General features: G+C 36.9%; 1 long non-coding RNA gene across 1 annotated transcript in view; it reads right to left on the bottom strand.

Annotated features, from left to right (window-relative positions):
- LOC134847953 (uncharacterized) overlaps positions 1 to 19245 on the bottom strand; it is a 35495-nt gene extending 16250 nt beyond the window's left edge. The window contains exons 1-2 of the long non-coding RNA XR_010162881.1: positions 18298 to 19245; positions 17685 to 17862 (exon numbers count right to left, since the gene is read on the bottom strand). This is a non-coding gene — a long non-coding RNA (uncharacterized LOC134847953). The remainder of the gene's footprint in view (positions 1 to 17684; positions 17863 to 18297) is intronic.
- Between the last annotated feature and the right edge of the window lie 6469 nt (positions 19246 to 25714).

Here is a 25714-nt window from a genome sequence, read left to right as displayed (position 1 = left end):
CCGATAAAAACAGTCAGAAAGAATAGTTGTATCACAAATCAAAGTGGTCCCAGCAGCCATGCTTTTTCACATCACAAGTACAAAAACGATTTAGCCCATGAAAAAAACTACGACAGATGTTGAAACAAAAAAGATACTCTTAAAAACAGACTCGTTAGCAAAAACTTCATCATATACTGAGCTCCTGTCAGCAGCCATGCTTTAGTCATATACTGAGCTCCTGTCAGCAGCCAAGCTTTAGTACATCACGAAAAAAGAAAAAAACGTTGGATTGTCTCCAAGAAACAACGGACATGACATATCATAGAAAACTTTGATTTGCTTAGACTCGTAAGCGAAAATTGTATCATATTTCCTGCTAGTTTCGACGACAATAAGCTTCCTTGTACAGCAAGAAACGGAAAAAGAAATTGAACTAAATTCAGCAAAAAACAAAGCCCAAATGGAATTAATCCGATAGGAACAGTCAGAAAGAATAGTTGTATCACAAATCAAACTGGTCCCAGCAGCCATGGTTTTTCACATCACAAGTACAAAAACGATTTAGCCCATGAAAAAAACTACGACAGATGTTGAAAAAGAAGATACTCTTAAAAACAGACTCGTAAGCAAAAACTTCATCATATATGATCTCCTGTCAGCAGCCATGTTTAATACATCACGAAAAAAGAAAGACCCTGGATTGTCTCCAAGAAACAACGGACATATGATATCATAGAAAACATTGATTTGCTTAGACTCGTAAGCGAAAGTTGTATCATATTTCCTGCTAGTTTCGACGCCCCGAAGCTTCCTTACACAGCAAGGAACGGAAGAAGAAATTGAACTAATCTCATCAAAAAACAAAGCCCATATGGAATAAATCCGATAGGAACAGTCAGAAAGAATAGTTGTATCACAAATCAAACTGGTCCCAGCAGCCATGCTTTTTCACATCACAAGTACAAAAACGATTTAGCCTGAAACAAACTACAACATACGTTGAAACAAAAAAGATACTCTTAAAAACAGACTTTTAAGCAAAAACTTCATCATATACAGAAGTCGTGTCAGCAGCCCTGCTTTAGTAAATCACGAAAAAAACGTTGGATTATCTCCAAGAAACAACGGACATAGATATAATAAAAAACTTTGATTTGCTTAGTCTCGTAATCAAAAGTTACAAAATTTTTTCTGCTGGTTTCGACGCACCCATGCTTTCCAAAAACAAAGCCTATAATCAAAATCTCCGATAGGAACAGTCAGAAAAAAGTTGTATCACAAATCAAACTGGTCCCAGCAGCCATGCTTTTTCACATCACAAATACAAAAACAAACGATTTAGCCCATTTAACAAACTACGGCATACATTGAAACAAAAAAATTACTCGAAAAAAAGACTCTTGAGCAAAAACTTCATCATATATTGAACTCCTTTCAGCAGCCAAGCTTTAGTACATCACGAAAAAAGAAAAATACGTTGGATTGTCTCCAAGAAACAACGGACATGAGATATCATAGAAAACTTTTTGCTACGACTCGTGAGGGAAAGTTGTTTCATATTTCCTGCTAGTTTCGACGCACCATGCTTTCTAACAAAGCAATAAACTAAAAAAGGAATTAAACTGATCTCACTAAAAACACCAGCCCATCTGGAAAAAAATTCCGATGGAAACAGTTAGAATGAACAGCTGTATCACAAATCAAACTGGTCCCAGCAGCCATGCTTTTTCACATCACAAGTACAAAAACGATTTAGCCTGAAATAAACTACAACCTACGTTGAAACAGAGAGATACTCTTAAAAACAGACTCGTAAGCGAAAACTTCATCATATACTGAGCACCTGTCAGCAGCCATGCTTTAGTACATCACGAAAAAAGAAAAAGACCTTGGATTGTCTCCAAGAAACAACGGACATATGATAACATAGAAAACTTTGATTTGCTTAGACTCGCAAGCGAAAGTTGTATCATATTTCCTGTTAGTTTCGACGCCCCGAAGCTTCCTTACACAGCAAGAAACGAAAAAAAGAAATTGAACTAATCTCATCAAAAAACAAAGCGCATATGAAATAAATCCCATAGAAACAGTCAGAAAGAAAAGTTCTATCACAAATCAAACTGGTCCCAGCAGCCATGCTTTTTCACATCACAAGTACAAAAACGATTTAGCCTGAAACAAACTACAACCTACGTGGAAACAAAAAAGATACTCTTAAAAACAGCCTCTTAAGCAAAAACTTCATCATATACAGAAGTCGTGTCAGCAGCCCTGCTTTGGTAAATCACGAAAAAAAACGTTGGATTATCTCCAAGAAACAACGGACATAGATATCATAAAAACTTTGATTTGCTTAGTCTCGTAATCAAAAGTTACAACAGTTTTCCTGCTGGTTTCGACGCACCCATGCTTTCTTACAACGCTAGAAACGAAAAAAAAAATTGAACTTATCTCGCCAAAAACAAAGCCTATATTCAAAATCTCCCATGGGAACAGTCAGAAAAAAGTTGTATCACAAATCAAACTGGTCCCAGCAGCCATGCTTTTTCACATCACAAATACGAAAACAAACGATTTAGCCCATGAAACAAACTACACCATGCGTTGAAACAAAAAAAATTACTCGAAATTGAACTAAACTCACCAAAAAACAAAGCCCATATGGAATTAATCCGATAGGAACAGTCAGAAAGAAGAGTTGTATCACAAATCAAACTGGTCCCAGCAGCCATGCTTTTTCACATCACAAGTACAAAAACGATTTAGCCCATGAAAAAAACTACGACAGATGTTGAAAAAAAAGATATTCTTAAAAACAGACTCGTAAGCAAAAACTTCATCATATTTGAGCTCCTGTCAGCAGCCATGTTTTAGTATATCACGAAAAAAGAAAAAGACCTTGGATTGTCTCCGAGAAACAACGGACATGATATCATAGAAAACATTGATTTGCTTAGACTCGTAAGCGAAAGTTGTATCATATTTCCTGGTAGTTTCGACGCCCCGAAGCTTCCTTACACAGCAAGGAACGGAAGAAGAAATTGAACTAATCTCATCAAAAAACAAAGCTCATATGGAATAAATCCGATAGGAACAGTCAGAAAGAATAGTTGTATCACAAATCAAACTGGTCCCAGCAGCCATGCTTTTTCACATCACAAGTACAAAAACGATTTAGCCTGAAACAAACTACAACATACGTTGAAACAAAAAAGTTACTCGAAAAAAAGACTCTTGAGCAAAAACTTCATCACATACTGAACTCCTTTCAGCAGCCAAGCTTTAGTACATCACGAAAAAAGAAAAATACGTTGGATTGTCTCCAAGAAACAACGGACATGAGATATCATAGAAAAGTTTTTTGCTACGACTCGTGAGGGAAAGTTGTTTCATATTTCCTGCTAGTTTCGACGCACCCATGCTTTCTAACCAAGCAATAAACGAAAAAAGGAATTGAACTGATCTCACTAAAAAAACCAGCCCATCTGGAAAAAAATCCGATAGAAACAGTTAGAATGAATAGCTGTATCACAAATCAAACTGGTCCCAGCAGCCATGTTTTTTCACATCACAAATACAAACACAAACGATTTAGCCAGCCCATGAAACAAACTACACCATGCGTTGAAACAAAAAAATTACTCGAAAAAAGACTCGAGCAAAAACTTCATCATATACTGAACTCCTTTCAGCAGCCAAGCTTTAGTACATCACGAAAAAAAAAATACGTTGGATTATCTCCAAGAAACAACGGACATGATATATCATAGAAAATTTTTTTGCTACGACTCGTGAGGGAAAGTTGTTTCATATTTCCTGCTAGTTTCGACACACCCATGCTTTCTAACCAAGCAATAAACGAAAAAAGGAATTGAACTGATCTCACTAAAAAAACCAGCCCATCTGGAAAAAAATCCGATAGAAACAGTTAGAATGAATAGCTGTATCACAAATCAAACTGGTCCCAGCAGCCATGCTTTTTCACATCACAAGTACAAAAACGATTTAGCCCATGAAAAAAACTACGACAGACGTTGAAACAATGAAGATACTCTTAAAAACAGACTCGTAAGCAAAAACTTCATCATATACTGAGCTCCTGTCAGCAGCCATGCTTTAGTACATCACGAAAAAAGAAAAAGACCTTGGATTGTCTCCAAGAAACAACGGACATATGATATCATAGAAAAAGAAATTGAACTAAACTCACCAAAAAACAAAGCCCATATGGAATTAATCCGATAGGAACAGTCAGAAAGAATAGTTGTATCACAAATCAAACTGGTCCCAGCAGCCATGCTTTTTCACATCACAAGTACAAAAACGATTTAGCCTAGGAAAAAAAATTACACAGATGGTGAAACAAAAAAGATGCTCTTAAAAACAGACTCGTAAGCAAAAACTTCATCATATTTGAGCTCCTGTCAGCAGCCATGTTTTAGTATATCACGAAAAAAGAAAAAGACCTTGGATTGTCTCCAAGACACAACGGACATATGATATCATAGAAAACATTGATTTGCTTAGACTCGTAAGCGAAAGTTGTTGCATATTTCCTGCTAGTTTCGACGCCCGAAGCTTCCTTACACAGCAAGGAACGGAAGAAGAAATTGAACTAATCTCATCAAAAAACAAAACTCATATGGAATAAATCCGATAGGAACAGTCAGAAAGAATAGTTGTATCACAAATCAAACTGGTCCCAGCAGCCATGCTATTTCACATCACAAGTACAAAAACGATTTAGCCTGAAACAAACTACAACATACGTTGAAACAATAAAGATACTCTTAAAAAAGACTCATAAGCAAAAACTTCATCTTATACAGAAGTCGTGTCAGCAGGCCTGCTTTAGTAAATCACGAAAAAAAAACGTTGGATTATCTCCAAGAAACAACAGACATAGATATCATAGAAAACTTTGATTTGCTCAGTCTCGTAATCAAAAGTTATAAAACTTTTCCTGCTGGTTTCGACGCTTCCATGCTTTCTTACAACGCCAGAAACGAAAAAAATTGAACTTATCTCTCCAAAAACAAAGCCTATATTCAAAATCTCCGATAGGGACAGTCAGAAAAAAGTTGTATCACAAATCAAACTGGTCCCAGCAGCCATGCTTTTTCACATCACAAATACAAAAACAAACGATTTAGCCCATTTAACAAACTACGGCATACGTTGAAACAAAAAAAAACTCTAAAAACAGACTCTTGAGCAAAAACTTCATATACTGAACTCCTGTCAGCAGCCAAGCTTTAGTACATCACGAAAAAAGAAAAATACGATGGATTGTCTCCAAGAAACAACGGACATGAGATATCATAGAAAACTTTTTTGCTACGACTCGTGAGGGAAAGTTGTTTCATATCTCCTGCTAGTTTCGACGCACCCATGCTTTCTAACAAAGCAATAAAAGAAAAAAAGGAATTGAACTGATCTCACTAGAAAAACCAGCCCATCTGGAAAAAAAAATCCGATAGAAACAGTTAGAATGAATAGCTGTATCACAAATCAAACTAGTCCCAGCAGCGATGCTTTTTCAGATCACAAGTACAAAATTAGCCCATGAAATAAACTACGACAGACGTTAAAACAAAAAAATGCTCTTAAAGACAGACCCGTAAGTAATGACTTGATCATATGTTGAACTCCTGTCAGCAACCATGCTTTGGTACTTCACAAAAAAAGAAAAACGTTGGAGTATCTCCAAGAAACAACTGACATATGATATCACAGAAAACTTTGATTTGCTTAGACTCGTAATCAAAAAATGTTATATATTTCCTGCTGGTTTTGACGCACCCATGCTTTCTTACATCGCAAGAAACGAAAAAAGAAATTGAACAGATCTCACCAAAAACGAAGCCCATATGAAATAATTCTGATAGGAACAGTCAGAAAGAATAGTTGTATCACAAATCAAACTCGTCCCAACATCCATGCATTTTCACATCACAAATACAAAAACATAAGATTTAGCCCATGAAACAAACTACGACATACGTTGAAAAAAAATACTGTTTAAAACACTCTTAAGCAAAAACTTCATCATATACTGAACTCCTGTCAGCAGCCATGACGAAAAAAGAAAAAGACCTTGGATTGTCTCCAAGAAACAACGGACATATGATGTCATAGAAAACTTTGATTTGCTTAGACTCCTAAGCGAAAGTTGTATCATATTTCCTGCTAGTTTCGACGCGCCGAAGTTTCCTTACACAGCAAGAAACGGAAAAAAAAATTGATCTAATCTCATCAAAAAACAAAGCCCATATGGAATAAATCCGATAGGAACCGTCAGGAAGAATAGTTGTATCACAAAACAAACTGGTCCCAGCAGCCATGCTTTTCCACATCACAAGTACAAAAACAATTTAGCCTGAAATAAACTACAACATACGTTGAAACAAAAAAGATGCTCTTAAAAACAGACACTTAAACAAAAATTTCATCATAAACAGAAGTCGTGTCAGCAGCCCTGCTTTAGTACACCACGAAAAAAACGTTGGATTATCTCCAAGAAACAACGGACATAGATATCATCGAAAACTTTGATTTGCTTAGTCTCGTAATCAAAAGTTAAAATATTTTTCCTGCTGGTTTCGACGCACCCATGCTTTCTTACAACGCCAGAAACGAAAAAAATGAACTTATCTCGCCAAAAAGAAAGCCTATACTCAAAACCTCAGATAGGAACAGTCAGCAAAAAGTTGTATCACAAATCAAACTGGTCCCAGCAGCTATGCTTTATCATATCATAAATACAAAAACAAACGTTTTAGCCCATGAAACAAACTACGACATACGTGGAAACAAAAAAATTACTCTAAAGCAAAAGACTCTTGAGCAAAAACTTCATCATATACTGAACTCCTGTCAGCAGCCAAGCTTTAGTACATCACGAAAAAAGAAAAAGACCTCGGATTGTCTCCAAGAAACAACGGACATATGATATCCTAGAAAACTTTGATTTGCTACGACTCAAGAGGGAAAGTTGTATCATTTTTCCTGCTTGTTTCGACGCACCCATGCTTTCTAACAAAAAATTAAACGAAAAAAGGAATTGAACTGATCTCACTAAAAAACATAGCCCACATGGAATGATTCCGATAGGAACAGCCAGAAAGAATGGTTGTATCACAAATCAAACTGGTCCCAGCAGCTATGCTTTATCATATCATAAATACAAAAACAAACGTTTTAGCCCATGAAACAAACTACGACATACGTGGAAACAAAAAAATTACTCTAAAGCAAAAGACTCTTGAGCAAAAACTTCATCATATACTGAACTCCTGTCAGCAGCCAAGCTTTAGTACATCACGAAAAAAGAAAAAGACCTCGGATTGTCTCCAAGAAACAACGGACATATGATATCCTAGAAAACTTTGATTTGCTACGACTCAAGAGGGAAAGTTGTATCATTTTTCCTGCTTGTTTCGACGCACCCATGCTTTCTAACAAAAAATTAAACGAAAAAAGGAATTGAACTGATCTCACTAAAAAACATAGCCCACATGGAATGATTCCGATAGGAACAGCCAGAAAGAATGGTTGTATCACAAATCAAACTGGTCCCAGCAGCCATGCTTTTTCACATCACAAATAAAAACAAACTATTTAGCCCATGAAACAAACTACGACATACGTTGAAATAAAAAAACTCTTAAAAACAGACTTTTAAGCATAAACTTCATCAAATACTGAACTCCTGTCAGCAGCCAAGCTTTAGTACATCACGAAAAAAGAAAAAGACCTTGGATTGTCTCCAATAAACAACGGACATGTGATAACATAGAAAACTTTGATTTGCATAGAATCGTAAGCGAAAGTTGTATCATATTTCCTGCTAGTTTCGACGCCCCGAAGCTTCCTTACACAGCACAGCAAGAAACGGAAAAAGAAATTGAACTAATCTCACCAAAAAACAAAGCCCATATAGAACAATTCCGAGAGGAAGAGTCAGAAAGAATAGTTGTATCACAAATCAAACTGGTCCCAGGAGCCATGCTTTTTCAGATCACAAGTACAAAAACAAATTAGCCAATGTGACAGACCTTAAAACAAAAAAATACCCTCAAAAACAGACCCTCTTAAAAACAGCAATAACTTTATCCTATATTGAACTCCTGTCAGCAACCATGCTTTGGTACATCACGAAAATGACCAAAACGATTTAGCCCATGAAAAAAACTACGACTGACATTGAAACAAAAAGATGATACTCTGAAAAACAGATTCGTGAGCAAAAACTTCATCATATATAAAAGTCGTGTCAGCAACCCTGCTTTAGTACATCGCGAAAATTGATAAAGACGTTGGATTGTCTCCAAGAAACAACGGACATATGATACCCGAGAAAACTTTGATTTGCTACGACTCACTAGGGAAAGTTGTATCATTTTTCCGGCTTGTTTCGACGCACCCATGCTTTCTATCAAAGAATTAAAAAAAAAGAATTGAATTGATCTCACTAAAAAACCAAGCCCATCTGGAAAAAATCCGATAAAAACAGTTAGAAAGAATAGCTGTATCACAAATCAAACTAGTCCCAATAGCGATGCTTTTTCACATCACAATTAGAATAACAATTTAATCCCTTAAAAAAACTACGACACGACGTCAAATAAAGAGCAAAATTAAAAAATCAGACTCTTGACAAAAACAAATTAGCCCATGAAATAAACTACGACAGATGTTAAAACAAAACAAAAACTATTAAAAACAGACCCGTAAGCAATAACTTCATCATATGTTGAACTCCTGTCAGCAACCATGCTTTGGTACATCACGAAAAAAGAAAAACGATGGATTATCTCCAAGAAACAACTGACATATGATATCACAGAAAACTTTGATTTGCTTAGACTCGTAATCAAAAAATGTAACATATTTCCTGCTGGTTTCAACGCACCCATGCTTTCTTATATCGCAAGAAACAAAAATAAATTGAACAGATATCACTAAAAACGAAGCGCATATGGAATAATTGTGATAGGAACAGTCAGAAAGAATAGTTGTATCACAAATCAAACTGGTCCCAGCAGCCATGCTTTTTCACATCACAAGAAAAATTTGATTTGTTTAGACTCGTAAGCGAAAGCTGCATCATATTTCCAGCTAGTTTCGACGCACCCAAGCTTCCTTACACAGCAATAAACGAAAAAAGAAATTGACCTGATCTCACCAAAAAACGAAGCCCATCTGGAAAAAATCCGATAGAAACAGTCAGAAAGACTAGCTGTATCACAAATCAAACTGGTCCCAGCAGCCATGCTTTTTCAGATCACAAGTACAAAACCATTTAGCCAATGAAATAAACTACGACAGACGTTAAAACAAAAAAGATACTCTTAAAAACAGACTCGTAAGCAAAAACTTGATCATATACTGAGCTCCTGTCAGCAGCCATGCTTTATTACATCACGAAAAAAGAAAAAGACGTTGGATTGTCTCCAAGAAACAATGGACATATGATATCAGAGAAAACTTTTATTTGCTTAGACCCGTAAGCGAATGTTGTATCATATTTCCTGCTAGTTTCGACGCCCCGAAGCTTCCTTACACAGCAAGAAACGGAAAAAGAAATTGAACTAATCTCATCACAAAACAAAGCCCATATCGAATAAATCCGATAGGAACAGTCAGAAAGAATAGTTTTATCACAAATCAAACTGGTCCCAGCAGCCATGCTTTTTCACATCACAAGAAAAATTTGATTTGCTTAGACTCGTAAGCGAAAGCTGCATCATATTTCCAGCTAGTTTCGACGCACCCAAGCTTCCTTACACAGCAAGAAACGGAAAAAGAAATTGAACTAATCTCACCAAAAAATAAAGCCCATATGGAATTAATCCGATAGGAACAGTCAGAAAGAATAGTTGTATCACAAATCAAACTGGTCCCAGCAGCCATGCTTTTTCAGATCACAAGTACAAAACCATTTAGCCAATGAAATAAACTACGACAGACGTTAAAACAAAAAAATACCCTTAAAAACTAACCCTCTTAAAAACAGCAATAACTTCATCCTATATTGAACTCCTGTCAGCAACCATGCTTTGGTACATCACGAAAATAGAAAAACGTTGGATTATCTCCAAGAAACAACTGACATATGGTATCACAGAAAACTTTGATTTGCTTAGACTCGTGAGGGAAAGATGTATCATATTTCCTGCTAGTTTTGACGTAAACATCCTTTCTAACAAAGCAATAAGCAAAAAAAGGAATTGAACTAATCTGGCCAAAAAAACAAAGCTCATAAAGAATAAATCCGATAGGAACAGTCAGAAGGAATAGTTGTATCACAAATCAAACTGGTCCCAGCAGCCATGCTTTTTCACATCACAAGTACAAAAACGATTTAACCCATGAAAAAAAAACTACGACAGAACGTTAAAACAAAAAAAATACCCTTAAAAACTAACCCTCTTAAAAACAGCAATAATTTCATCCTAATTGAACTCCTGTCAGCAACCATGCTTTGGTACATCACGAAAATAGAAAAACGTTGGATTATCTCCAAGAAACAACTGACATGTGGTATCACAGAAAACTTTGATTTGCTTTGACTCGTGAGGGAAAGATGTATCATATTTCCTGCTAGTTTTGACGCAAACATGCTTTCTAACAAAGCAATAAACAAAAAAAGGAATTGAACTAATCTGACCAAAAAAAAAAGCCCATAAAGAATAAATCCGATAGGAACAGTCAGAAAGAATAGTTGTATCACAAATCAAACTGGTCCCAGCAGCCATGCTTTTTCACATCACAAGTACAAAAACGATTTAGCCCATGAAAAAAACTACGACAGACGTTGAAACAAAAAAGATACTCTTAAAAACAGACTCGAAAGCAAAAACTTCATCATATATTGAACTCCTGTCAGCAGCCATGCTTTGGAACATCACAATAAAAAAGAAAATGTTCGATTGTCTCCAAGAACAAACGGACATAACACCACCGAAAACTTTGATAAGCTTAGACTCGTAATCATAAGTTGTAATATATTTCCTGCTGGTTTCGACGCACCCACGCTTTCTTACATCGCAAAAAACAAAAAAAAATGAACTTAACTCGTCAAAAACAAAGCCTATATTGAATATCTCCGATAGGAACAGTCAGAAAAAATAGTCGTATCACAAGTCAAACTGGTCCCAGCAGCCATGTTTTTTCACATCACAAGTACAAAAACGATTTAACACATGAAAAAAAACTACGACAGACGTTGAAACAAAAAAAATACTCTTAAAAACAGACTCGTAAGCAAAAACTTCATCATATATTGAACTCCTGTCAGCAGCCATGCTTTGGAACATCACAAAAAAAAGAAAATGTTCGATTGTCTCCAAGAACAAACGGACATAACACCACCGAAAACTTTGATAAGCATAGACTCGTAATCATAAGTTGTAATATATTTCCTGCTGGTTTCGACGCACCCACGCTTTCTCACATCGCAAAAAACTAAAAAAAAATTGAACTTAACTCGTCAAAAACAAAGCCTATATTGAATATCTCCGATAGGAACAGTCAGAAAGAAGAGTCGTATCACAAATCAAACTGGTCCCAGCAGCCATGCTTTTTCACATCACAAGTACAAAACCATTTAGCCAATGAAATAAACTACGACAAAAGTTAAAACAAAAAAATACCCTTAAAAACTAACCCTCTTAAAAACAGCAATAACTTCATCCTATATTGAACTCCGTCAGCAACCATGCTTTCGTAAATCACGAAAATAGAAAAACTTTGGATTATCTCCAAGAATCAACTGACATATGGTATCACAGAAAACTTTGATTTGCTTAGACTCGTGAGTGAAAGATGTATCATATTTCCTGCTAGTTTTGACGCAAACATGCTTTCTAACAAAGCAATAAGCAAAAAAAAAAGAATTGAACTAATCTGACCAAAAAAACAAAGTCCATAAAGAATAAATCCGATAGGAACAGTCAGAAAGAATAGTTGTATCACAAATCAAACTGGTCCCAGCAGCCATGCTTTTTCACACCATAAGTACAAAAACGATTTAGCCCATGAAAAAAAACTACGAAAGACGTTGAAACAAAAAGATGATACTCTGAAAAACAGACTCGTAAGCAAAAACTTCATCATATATAGAAGTCATGTCAGCAACCCTGCTTTAGTACATCGCAAAAATAGATAAAGACGTTGGATTGTCTCCAAGAAACGACGGACATATGATATCATCGAAAACTTTGATTTGCTTAGATTAATGAGGGAAAGTTGTATCATATTTCCTGCTAGTTTTGACGAACCCATGACTTCTAACAAAGCAATAAACGAAAAAAGGAATTGAACTGATCTCACCAAAAAACGAAGCCCATCTGGAAAAAATCCGATAGGAACAGTCAGAAAGACTAGCTGTATCACAAATCAAACTGGTCCCAGCAGCCATGCTTATTCAGATCACAAGTACAAAAACAAATTAGCCAAAGAAATAAACTACGACAGACCTTAAAACAAAAAAAATACCCTCAAAAACAGACCCTCTTAAAAACAGCAATAACTATATTCTATATTGAACTCCTGTCAGCAACCATGCTTTGGTACATCACGAAAATAGAAAAACATTGGATTATCTCCAAGAAACAACTGACATATGTTATCACAGAAAACTTTGATTTGCTTAGACTCGTAATCAAAAAAGTTATATATTTCCTGCTGGTTTTGACACACCCATGCTTTCTTACATCGCAAGAAACGAAAAAAGAAATTGAACAGATCTCACCAAAAACAAAGCCCATATGGAAAAACTCTGATAGGAACAGTCAGAAAGAACCGTTATCTCACAAATCAAACTGGTCTCAGCCACCATGATTTTCCACATCACAAGTACAAAAAACAATTTAGCCCATGAAATCAACGATGACAGAAGTTGAAACAAAAAAATAATCTTAAAAATAGACACGTACGCAAAAACTTCAACATATATTGAACTCTTTTCAGCAGCCATGCGCCATGCTTTATTACATCACAAAAAAAAGGAAAAAGACGTTGGATTGTCTCCGAGAAACAACGGATATACTATAACGTAGAAAACGTTGATTTGCTTAGTATCGTAAGCAAAAATTGCATCATATTTCCTGCTAGTTTCGCGCACCCATGCTTTCTTAAACAGCAAGAAACGAAAAAAAGTTGAACTGATCTCAACAGGAAACAAAGCAAATGTAATAAAGCCGTTAGGAACAGTCAGAAAAAATAGTTGTATCACAAATCAAACTGGTCCCAGCAGCCATGCTTTTTCAGATCACAAGGACAAAAACAAATTAGCCAATGAAATAAACTACGACAGACGTTAAAACAAAAAAATACCCTCTTAAAAACAGCAATAACTTTATCCTATATTGAACTCCTGTCAGCAACCATGCTTTGGTACATCAAGAAAATAGAAAAACATTGGATTATCTCCAAGAAACAACTGACATATGATATCACAGAAAACTTTGATTTGCTTAGACTCTTAATCAAAAAATGTTATATATTTCCTGCTGGTTTTGACGCACCCATGCTTTCTTACATCGCAAGAAACGAAAAAAGAAATTGAACAGATCTCACCAAAAACAAAGCCCATATGGAAAAACTCTGATAGGAACAGTCAGAAAGAATAGTTACCTCACAAATCAAACTGGTCCCAGCAGCCATGCTTTTCCACATCACAAGTACAAAAAACGATTTAGCCCAAGAAATCAACGATGACAGAAATTAAAACAAAAAAATTAATCTTAAAAAGAGACACGTAGGCAAAAACTTCAACATATATTGAACTCGTTTCAGCAGCCATCTTTTATTACATCACAAAAAAAACGAAAAAGACGTTGGAATGTCTCCAAGAAACAACGGATATACTATAACGTAGAAAACTTTGATTTGCTTAGACCCGTAAGCAAAAATTGGATCATATTTCCTGCTAGTTTCGACGCACTCATGCTTCCTTAAACATCAAGAAACAAAAAAAGAAGTTGAACTGATCTCAACAGAAAACAAAGCAAATATGTAATAAATCCGTTAGGAACAGTCAGAAAAAATAGTTGTATCACAAATCAAACTGGTCCCAGCAGCCAAGCATTTTCACTTCACAAGTACAAAAACGATTTAGCCCATGAAATAAACTACGACAAGCGTTGAAACAAAAAACTACTCTTAAAAACAGACTCGTAAGCAAAAACTTCATCATGCACGTCTCAGCAGCCAAGTTTTAGTCATCGCGAAAATCAGAAAAAGTACTTGGATTGTCTCCAAGAAACACTGAACATAAGATACCATCGAAAACTTTGAAAAGCTAAGACTGTTATGCAAGTTGTATCAATCATATTTCCTGCTAGTTTCGACGCACCCATACTTTTTTAAATCGCAAGAAAAAAAAAGAAAGAGAACTATCTCACTAAAAAAACATCACATATGGAAGAATTCTAATAGGATCAGTAAGAAAGAGTTGTATCACAAATCAAACTGGTCCCAGCAGCCATACTTTTTCAAATCACAAGAAAAAAAAACCCGATGTAGCCTATGAAATAAACATCGTCAAAAACAACAAAAAAATAACTCTTAAAAACAGACTAGTAAGCAAAAATTTCATCATATATTGAACTCGTGTCAGCTGCAATGCTTTTAGTACATCGCGAAATTCAGAAAGACCTTGGATTGATTTCCAAAAAACAACAGACATATGATATCATCGAAAACTTCAAAAAGCTTAGACTCGTAAACGAAAGTTGTATCATACTTCCGTCTGGTTTCGACGCAAACATGCTTTCTTACATCAGAGGAAACGAAAAGAAACTAAACATATCACTTTCAAAAACAAACCCATATGGAATAACTCAGACAGGAACAATCAGAAACATTATCTGTATCAAAAATCAAACTTGTCCTAGCAGCCATGCTTTTTCCACAACAAAAATAGGAAAACAATGTAGCCCGTGAAATAAAAAACTATGACACCAAAATTTTTAAAAAAATGTGCTCTTAGAAAGATTCGTCAGCAGAATTTTTATCATATATCGAGTTTGTGTCAGCAGCAATGCTTTACTGGTGTCAGAAGCCATGCTCAAAAACATGCTATTATCAGCAAAAGAGATACGATTGATCTCCAAGAAACATCGGACATATGATATTAACGAAAAGAACTGACACAAAGGATTATGGTAAAGGCAAACTGATCAAAGCAGCCATGCTTTCTCACGTCATTAGGGAGGAAAACCATCCAGGCCCAGCAAAACACACTACGCAACCACAACAGAAAAAAAAACATTTTAAGACAAGCCTCGGAACCAAAATTTGTCAAATATTCTGGTGGTTTTGATGCACCACTAGAAACGAAAAAAAAAAGATTTAACTCGTCTCTCAAAAACACAAAGCACATATTGAATAAGTCTGTAGGGAACAGACAGAAGAATTAGTTGTATCACAAATCAAACTGGTCACAGCAATCATGATTTTTCACATCACAATTAAGGAAACGATTTTGACCGTGAAAAAAACCTGCGACACAATGTCAAAAACTAAGGCAAAGGTTACTCTTATAAAGAGACTCGTCAGCAGAAATTTTATCACACAATGAATTCGTCTCAGAAGCCATGCTTTAGGTCATCTCTTAAATCAGAAAAAGACATAAGATTGATCTCCAAGAAACAAGGGACATCTGATTTCATCGAAAAACAACAGTCAGACAAAATAATTAAATCAAAATCAAATTGCTCACAACAGCCATGCTTTTTCACGTCACGATTGAGGTAAACAATTCATGACCATCAAAACAAACAAAGAAGCCACAACAAAATTAATGAAAAAAAAACTACTTTCAGAAGCATGGACACTGAATTGTATGGTATATTCTGCTGTTTTATATTGTATGGTATATTCTGCGATGCACCTATCGATGCACCTAAGAAACAAAAAAAATAAATTGAACTGACCAACCCGAAAAACACAGCACATATCGAAGATTTCTTATCAGAACATAACAAGTTGGCCCCGGCAGCCATGCTTCTTCACATCACAAGTACGAAAACGATGGACATATGATGTCTTCTAAAACTTCGATGAGCTTAGGTTCATACGAGAACGTTGTATCATGTACCCTGCTGGTTTCATTGCACCAATACTTTTAAACTGCAAAAAAAAATCATGTACCCTGCTGGTTTCGTTGCACCAATACTTTTAGATCGCAAAAAAAAAGAAATTGAACTGATCTCATATCTACTCTACTAGGAACAGTCAGAAACATTAGTTATATCACAGATGAAACTGGTGCCAGCCGCCATGCGTTTCCAAGTCAAAAGTAAGAAAACGATTTAGGCTCTTGAAAAAAAATTACGACCCGATGTCAAAATCTAAGAAAAGTTTTTTTTTGAAAACAGAAGCAAACGTTTTATCATATATCGAATTGGTATCAGCAGCCATGCTTTACTGGTGACAGCCGCCATGGGTTTTCAAGTCACAAGCGTCAAAACGATTTAAGCTCTTGAAAAAAATAAGACCCCACGTCGAAAACTAAGAAAAAAAGTTAATTTTGAAAACAGAAGCAAACGTTTTATCATATATCGAATTGGTATCAGCAACCATGCTTTACTGGTGACAGCCGCCATGCGTTTTCAAGTCACAAGCGAGAAAACGATTTAAGCTCTTGAAAAAAAATTACGACCTCATGTCAAAACTAAGAAAAAAAGTTAATTTTAGAACAAGTTTTATCATATATCGAATTGGTGTCAGCAGCCATGCTTTACTGGTGCCAGCCGCCATGCGTTTTCAAGTCACAAGCGAGAAAATAATTCAGGCTCTTGAAAAAAAAATACGACCCCATGTCAAAAACTAAGAAAAAAACTTAAATTTTAAAAACAGAAGCAAAAGTTTTAACATATATCGAATTGGTGTCAGCAGCCATGCTTTACTGGTGCCAGCAGCCATGCTTAAGTAAACCAACAATATCAGAAATAGAGATTGGATTGATCTCCAGGAAACAACGGATTTGTTATCATCGGAAAGATCAGTCAGAAGCGATAGTTGTACATATTAAACTGGTATCAGCAGGCATGACTTACTGGTGTCAGTATCCATACTTAACTGGTGTCAGCAGCCATGCTTTAATACATCCAGAGGCGGAGTTGCGCTTCGCATACACAAGCAAAAAAATGACCGAAAACAGGTACTGGGATAAAATGAAGGAGAAAAACTTTGAGTCTATAAAATTTCTTAAGTGACGCCGCCAATTATGGGTCTACATAAATGCTAAGAGACGCAAGCCAATTATGACGCATTAGCAGTACTAGTCAATTTGAAAAAAAAAAACCAACTAACATGCCTCACTTTATAGAGCCGACGCATTTAGTAGACGAAGTTGATTAAAACATCCGATCCTGCGGGTCTCCTTCCTACCTCTACGCTACAGATCCATGATACCTTGAGCCTAAAAAGATATTTGTAATAATATAGTCTGTGTTAATATCCTTAGCATTGACAGGACTCAATAGCTGATTATTGATCAAAATGAACACTTTTAAAATGAACACATTTTGTTGCAACCTTTTTTTGTGTTGCAACAATATTTGCGTCGCAACAATATATGCGACTTAGGTTGGAAAAAAGAAAGTTCATGCTGTAACAAAGCTTTGCTTGTGTAAACATCTCCTGCGAGTCTTGTTTTTCCTTACTCTTATACATGCGACAGAACTTACACAGACTTTCGAAAAAGGACTTCGTCGACACAGTCAGAGGGAGTCCTGACGTCTAGGACTGTTGACTGAAGTAGGAAGTGTGAAGTTGAGACAGGTCTTCACTCATTCTTCGGGGTGTTTCAAACTGGAGAGGCGGGTCTCCTTCACCCTCCAGACGTATACTCATGCTCTCTGCCAACTGAAGCATAACCTAACCAAACTGAATCATAAGGATGAATTATATACACTACTAAACATATAATCTAGTGAACACTTTCACAAGAATTGTATTAAGCAAAACCTACATCTTATACACGCAAAATTTGAGGATATCCTTTTTATATTTAGTGCTGCCCAAAACAGCTAAACATCTAAAAATTACATTGAGCTTATTTTGCGCCAAAATACAAAGATAATAAGAAGCTGAACGACAAAAAAAAATGTTTAATTTGACTAGAAAAAAACTCAATTTTCTCAAAGTAGTAATTTCTCAAATATCTTTGCCACCAAACAACGTATAACCACCCATATTAAAGACTAACTCAAAATTAAGCACATGGTATTTTGTACCCAAGAAATAACCAACCGCCCCTCTTCCTGTAGTAGGAGAGAAGCCATTTTTTTTACTACCGACCTGCCTGACCCACGGTGTGTGCACAACAGAGCTGACGAAACAAGTGTTGCTTAAATTCGAGAAAACTAGCACCTCCCAACTATTTCCCAACACCTCCTCTCTTCTGACCCTTGTTATTGCTCTGAGGACCACTTTGACTATTGCTCTTTTTGTTTTTCTTGACGCCACCTGCAGTTTCATTTCGATTATTCCGTTTGGAGCATGTATCGTTGTTCTCGTTGGAGTTATATAACATCGCCAGACCAGCAGCCTTTTGCTTTTTTCACCAGTGCATCAACGACACTTTTTGATCCTCTCGGTTCTTCTCGCACACAAAACAGTAAAGGAGGTCGTCTTTATGTCGCAGATATAACGCTTCGCAATCGGAACGAGGAGTCGCGAAATGCTAATGTGCGTGCAAAACTCCCTTTAATGTTCTCTTTCTCGATTACTTTCTTCTCTTTTAATTCGTCCTTCTCTTGTTTTTCGTCTATTTCTCCTTTTTCTAAATATTCCATCTCTTGTGCGATAATGTCGATTCTCCTTCAATAAAATTTTCAGTGTTATTTTCGATTTTTTTCGAAGTCACCTTCAACCTTTTCACTTTTGCCCTGACATTTTCCTTCTCAGGGGTCAAACTGAGACAGACTACAGTTCTAGACAGACTACAGTACTAGCAAACATTTCGTTGCCCAACCTCGTTTGATTTCGCCAGGCAGCCAGACCACTCCCGTTCCACCCATCCGAATTCTTTCTGTTCACTCGTGAATGGGCAGGACTTTTGGGACAACACTGTACGCACAGCAGTTGATTAATTCCCATCCAAAAACAGGTTGAGACGAATCCTGATGTTGTTGTTGTTTTTTTGTGATCGGTTGTTGCTGCTGTTTTTGTTCTTCTGTGAGCCGTGGTTCGGGCTTTTTTGTTTTTAAGCGTCAAGTTGAGTCTACCATTCGACACATAATACGAAAACCTGGAAAACCATACAAATTTGCATCTTATGTTTTTGAGAAGTCCACTTCAACACGAACTTAAACACAAGCTACTGTAACACACGAACTTAAGCTGTATGGATGTGAATCCTGGCCAGTCAAGGCATCCGATACTCAACGCCTCGACTCCTTCAACTGCAGATGCATGAGAAACCTTGGTGCTCCGACAGACACCATGAGTTCCACCGTACAACAAAGACGCCTCAAATGGCTAGGGCACACCCTACGCATGGAACCCAACATGATACCCAACGCATGCCTGGAATTTGAGAAAGCCGACAACTGGAAGAGACCCCCCGGTGGAGTAAAGAACTCGTGGAGACGGTTGGTGAAGAAGGAACTCCGCCCATTCTTGAAACCCCAAAAAATGACCCACAAGAACTGGGAGGCAAGCTGGTTCGATTTGGCCAAAGATACTGCACTGAACAGGCCGCAGTGGAAAGCAATTGTGAGAGATATACATATGGCGGGCAATGGGCAGTAATGCTCGAAAACGCCCTACGACGACGACGAAGCTAATACTATAATCAAGGCAACAACAACTGGAGCTTTCTTTATTGGGACAAAATACACCTAAACGATGAGCATGGTGTCCCGTTTTTGCGAAATTGCCTTAAATCTTTCAATTGCCAAAACTCTAACAACCTACCCCGCCCTAATAATCTACAAAATTTTAATAACGATAGCCATAATAGTTCCGTTAATCGGATCCATCCATATCAACGTCCACGCAATTATCAAAACTATGACATGCCCCACACCGCCTCATATAATTCTATTCAGGGCTACAATCACTAAAGCTAGTTAGGAGAATTTCGGGTAATAACACGGGTATTTTATGCTTCCTTATTATGATATCTATTAACTTCTTAACTAGCTTCTTCGTACTTATGTTTATCAATTGTGATGAATTCATCATAATTCAAGGGGAGTAATTCATCATATTTCAAGTAAATTAGGACGTTTCCATGTGTTGCCAATTTTTTTGTGAATTCCCAGAGGTCCCAATATTCATAGCTCCCAAAATGAAAAATCGGTCGCATAAGTCCCAAAATGTATCTGCTTGAATTCTGATTGGTTGAAATTTGAGCCGAGTTTATGGTTTAATTATTGACTGTTCAAGCAGCATCAACTCAAGCTGCAGAATAGTGACCGCCGCAGTCGCGCCAACGTTTTGAGAGCTTGCCACCAAAGATTGGGACTCTATTCAAAATTTAGAGCTGGTTATCGCCTTAACGCAGGTAACGCGCCCACCTGCGACCTTCAACCGAGACTCGGCTAATTTAGTCTTCAGACGAATTGAAAAGATTTGGGAATTATGCAGCTGGTATTTTATTTTGGGACCTAGGGGACTGATTTTTTATTTTGGGACCTATGAATACGCACCAATTTTTTATCCAATAGGTCTAGTTGGATGCCTCTCAAGTGCACGCCTCTCATGTGCACTTTAATCATGATTACTTTGTCTCTCATGCGCAATTTATTGGAAAAACGTTTTCGCAACTATGTTTTTGCACATAGTTAAGAAAACGTTTGAAATTTAGTTTTTAGCAAAAATTTCTTCAATTTTACTTGTAAATTCGTGATAAACCATAAAACGAAGAGCTTAAAAGTCCAACTGTTTTCCCATTAAAGGACCAGTATAAACACTTCTAATGATTTTCATCATTGTATAGGGAATTTTTATAGTGTTTTTTTATCGATACGTAAAATATGGCCAATTTTTTTTTTGAGTTACCGAAATGTTTCAGATTGTAGCAGCTAGCTCCCTGTTCCAAAGCATCAACACCCTTAACACATGTGAGAAAAAGAAATACGAGCGCCTTGTTACACTAATTCCTGGCCTATCACTTAATAACAACTTGCGAACCAAAGAAAGAATCTCCGACGATTACTAGAAGACGGTCCATTGAAGGAGAAAAAAGTGGTTGTTGTTGTTGTTGTTGTTGTTGTTGGGGATTCACAGCACTGCTGTTGGGAGTCTTGGTCCCGGCGTCTTCTCTAAAACAATGTCCACTTGTTTCTGCACGTGATACAATCACAGAATAATTGCCACGTGCACGTTGTCATTTCTGAAAATCTCTCGTTTACAAATTTCCACATCGTGTTTAAAATTCTCGTCTTGAGGCCGATTCGTTTATCAAAATGAATATATGGTTCTAATCGATTTACAATCCTACTGGTTCTGAAAACAAATTCGTTTCTCGCTTTTTCCGTTCTCACTTTTCGCATCTCAAAAATTTCTATATTTCTAGCCCGTGTGGTTCGCCTGTTTAACACTATTTCATTTCGTTCATTAGAATCAAGACTGGCAAGAAGTAAGATGTTATTTAGCTGGATGAACATGGGCAGGGGTAAAATGTTTAGCAAGCGTAGTTCGTTGATGTACACTCCCGTTTTATTTCCAGTGATCCACCGGATTGCTTTCTTTTGAAATCGCTCCAACTGCAATTGATCCCCCCTCGATATATGTGTACATGAGAGTCCGTATAATAACACTGGGAGTATTAGTGACTTATACAGGCCTAACTTTACAAACGTATTTATCTTTGCTGATAGGTTTCTTCTCAGGAGGTACAGTACTTGGTTTGCCTTCTTTAATCTTGTTTCAATGTGTACCTTCCAACTTAAATCGCCCGACACAAAAATTCCCAGATCTTTCACAACCATCGATGTTCCAAGCACTACACCAAAAAGCATAGAGTTGGCGTCTCCGCCCCTAAAACTTACTTTTGCACATTTATCTAGTGCTAATTCCATTTTGTTTTCAGTTACCCACTGCTGAATTTTGTCCAGATCTTCTTGAATTTCAATTGATGTTTTTTTGATGGAAAGTAGTTTAAGATCATCCGCAAAAATATATGGTTCAGAGAATTTGAGTACTTCAGGTAGGTCGTTAATAAAAATGCAAAAGAGCAGTGGTCCTAAAAGTGATCCTTGGGGAACACCACTAGTGACTTCTAAAACTTTTGAGCTGATATTGTCTACTCGTACAAACTGTTTCCTGTTTTTCAAATAGTCATAGAGTACCTCTAACATGCAGCCTCCTATTCCTATAAGTGCAACTTTCTTGAGTAGATCAAAATGCGGAACTTTATCAAAGGCTTTTGCAAAGTCAGTGTAGACTGCTACAATTTCTGCGTTTGAGTCATTGTCAAGCGCTTCATATATTTCTTTCAGGAAGGAGAGCATGTTTGTCAAAACTGATCTACCTTTAGTAAAACCGTGTTGATGTTTCGTCAAATACCAGGCAAAGTAAGGGTACAGGTCTTTGTATATACATTTTTCAAGGACTTTGCTGTCAATATTTAATAGCGATACTGGTCGATAGTTGTTCACCAATTTTCGGTCACCTTTTTTGTGAACAGGAGTAACTGCAGCTGTTTTCCATGAATCAGGTATTTTTCGTAGGCGTTTTACGTTTCTCAAAATTTTGTTCATCGGTTTGCATATATTGCGGTTCGTTTTCTGAAAAAAGCTAGGTGGCAACCCATTTGGGCCGCGTGACTTTGTTACGTCCAGAGTTGATAAAATCTCACTTACTGTCTTTTTCGATATATCAAAATTCGTTAACAAGGGATTTCCAAATTGAATATCTCTAATACTAAAACTTTCTTTAGGATTAAAAACTGAATGAAAGAAGTCGTTTAGCATGTTGACTTGTTCGTTTGGATTTGTGCTTTCAACTTCATCTTTTATGAGTAACTTAGGAAGACTTGTATGTTTATTCAAGTTCTTTAGGTGTTTAAAAATTACATTAGTGTTCCGTGTTCTAAACAATTCCTCTTGGTAGTTTTTCCTGTCCACTTCCGATGATTCAGTTACTAAATTTTCAAACAGTTTAACTTGTTGTCTTCTGTAGTTGGTCGGTTTGAGTATACATGATTGCCGTTTTGTTTGTAACTTTTTGATCAAATTTGAAGTGCTACTTGTTATCCAAGGTGGAAGTGATTGCCTATGTCTTGTTCTGAGAGGCACAAAACTCTTAATGATTTCATCCAAATATTGGGTGTACTCCTCATGCATTTTGTTAATGTTTGTGTGGCATACTGGTTCAAATGGGTTCTCGTTTATAAAATTGTTTATTCCTTCAAAATCGGCATTTCCAAAACTTCTAAAATTTTCCAAGTATGGTTTCGGCTCTGATACCGTGCATTCAATAGACAACATTATGGCATTGTGATCTGAGCAGTCATAAATCTTGGAAACGTTAAAATCTTGTTCTGCACTTGTATAGCAATTCCGATAGAAGGCTACGTCTAGTATGTTCTTCACACATGTTGGGAAATCTATCGCCTGCCTAAAGAGTCCATTTTCAAAAATTTGCAGTATTTGGTTTTCTTCCTCGTCAGTACTGGTGAGGGTGTTCCAGTTTGTTTCTGGGAAATTTAAATCCCCACATAAGAGAAACGGTTTGTTTTTAGGAATGGCTTTGATCAGTTGTTCAAATTCATGCACTTTGTATCTGTAATTACTGTTTTTTGGCGGATTGTAGAATGAGCCAATTATCATTTCAGTTTGATGAAGTTTTATACTACATAGCACACATGAATCAGGAATGTCATGTTTGGTGGATAAGTCCTCGGTAATTAGACTATTCTTGACAGCTATTAGGCTGCCTCCGTGACAGTTTTTACCACTCACAATAGCTCTATCAGATCTATAGATGTTATATTCACTTAGAAAAAGCTCTGATGATTGAATATTCTCGTTAAGCCAAGTTTCGCTTAAGCATATGACATTAAAATTTCCAACTGCAATTGCATTTGCTAGCTTAGTTCTTCTCTCTATGTTGATTAGGCTTCTAGTATTTAGTTGCAGAATGTTGAGGAATCCTAGTCAATGCTGGGGTTCCTGAACTTCAGTGTCAATAGTTACTTTCACACCATCATTGAACAATTCTAGATTCCTTATTTTCAGCTTTTCGCGAGGAACGCCTTCATCTAGTAGTTGTCTTCGTTTCTTAAGGATTTCGTTCTCTTTAACTGCACTCTCTTTGGTCAATGCTGGTAGCAGGTAGACCTCTTTTTCGACCAATTGTTCTCGCTTTTCTCGGCTTTTTGCTAGTACTAGTCGTGCTTCATGTTCGCTAGGTACAGTTACCAGCAGTGTTCTTGGCTTCATTCGATTACGATCAAATTTTCCCAGTCGTTTTAGTTCTATTATTTTCGGCTTCACTCCAATTATGTCTAGTATTTCGTTTACTTCGTCATTTGTTGGGACAAGGTTTTCTCCTTTTGTTTTCTCAGGGTCCTCTTTGACCCCTTGTATCCTAAAACTTTGATTTATGTTGTGATCAGAGTTAGATCTGGCAGCATGTTGAGTGGTTTGAGCTTGATTTATCCGGGTGGTGGTTTCAGCAGCTACAACGGCACTATAAGTTTTTTCCACTTTATCGCATGTCGTTTTCATTGCATTTCCAATTTTTTGATCTACTAAATCGGTAAGTCTTCTTTCCATGCTTTTAAGGCTTTCAGTTACATCAATGTTTGAGAGCTTCTCGTCTATGTTGGCCAGGGTTTTGCATCTTATAAAGTTGTCTCGTTCATTATTTTGCACACAAGTATTACAAAGCAACATGACATTCGGCCCTAGTTCTCTTATTCCATTTATGGCCACTAGAGACAACCCAACACAAGTTGGTTCCAAATGCATTTGAGCGTTGCATGCGACACAAGTGTATGTTTTCTCGTTGCTGGCAAAGCCTCTTTTACATGTTTTGCAGTTTTTGCCCATTTTTGCTTATACTATGGAAAGAAAAACAGTTAAGCCTGGTGGTTCCCGAAAAGGGGAGGCCTGTGGCTCACTCAGGGGAAAAGAAGAAATAGACAAACCTGGTGGTTCCCGAAAAGGGGAGGCCTGCGGTTCACTATTTCTACTTACGTTAATAGGGGCACTGACAGTTCTTGAAACGACACTCGTAATATACCAGATGTCCTTCTGTATTGCAGATGTTCGAATGTTTATCGTATAAGATTTTATTCTTGAGAATACTTTTAATGCCCTTCAGACCTTCTTCACTGAGGTGCACTTCGTCAGTTTTCAAATGATATGAGCTGTGGATTTTTTCACTCACTCCTCTAAACTTCCAAGTTCCTTTTATCTTTCTTAGGAATTCGTTTATTTTTGCAGATCGAGCTCGGTTCTCACTACGATGAGGGATTCCGATGACGAAAACTTTTTTGGCTCGTTCACACAGCTCCTCGGCTAGCTTCGACAGTTCTTCAGCAATGTCGCCTGCAGGTATACTGGAGGGGTCTTTTCCGTTGAAGGCGTCGTTTCCGCCGATGAGCAGAGCGATGATGTTGAATTTGTCTTTCTCGGGTAAGAAGTTTTGGACCGCACCAATTCGGGCCCCAGGTAGGGACAAGATATTGAAATTTGGAAAATCAAGATGGCGTGCTTGAGAATCCGCAATCAGGAGATTTTTTGAAGATGATGTCTTG

This window comes from Symsagittifera roscoffensis, chromosome 6 (assembly GCF_963678635.1).
Source record: "Symsagittifera roscoffensis chromosome 6, txSymRosc1.1, whole genome shotgun sequence".
In the NCBI taxonomy this organism is placed as follows: domain Eukaryota; kingdom Metazoa; phylum Xenacoelomorpha; order Acoela; family Convolutidae; genus Symsagittifera; species Symsagittifera roscoffensis.
The sequence above is the reverse complement of the archived record's forward strand: the minus strand, read 5'-3'. Positions and strand labels throughout refer to the sequence as shown.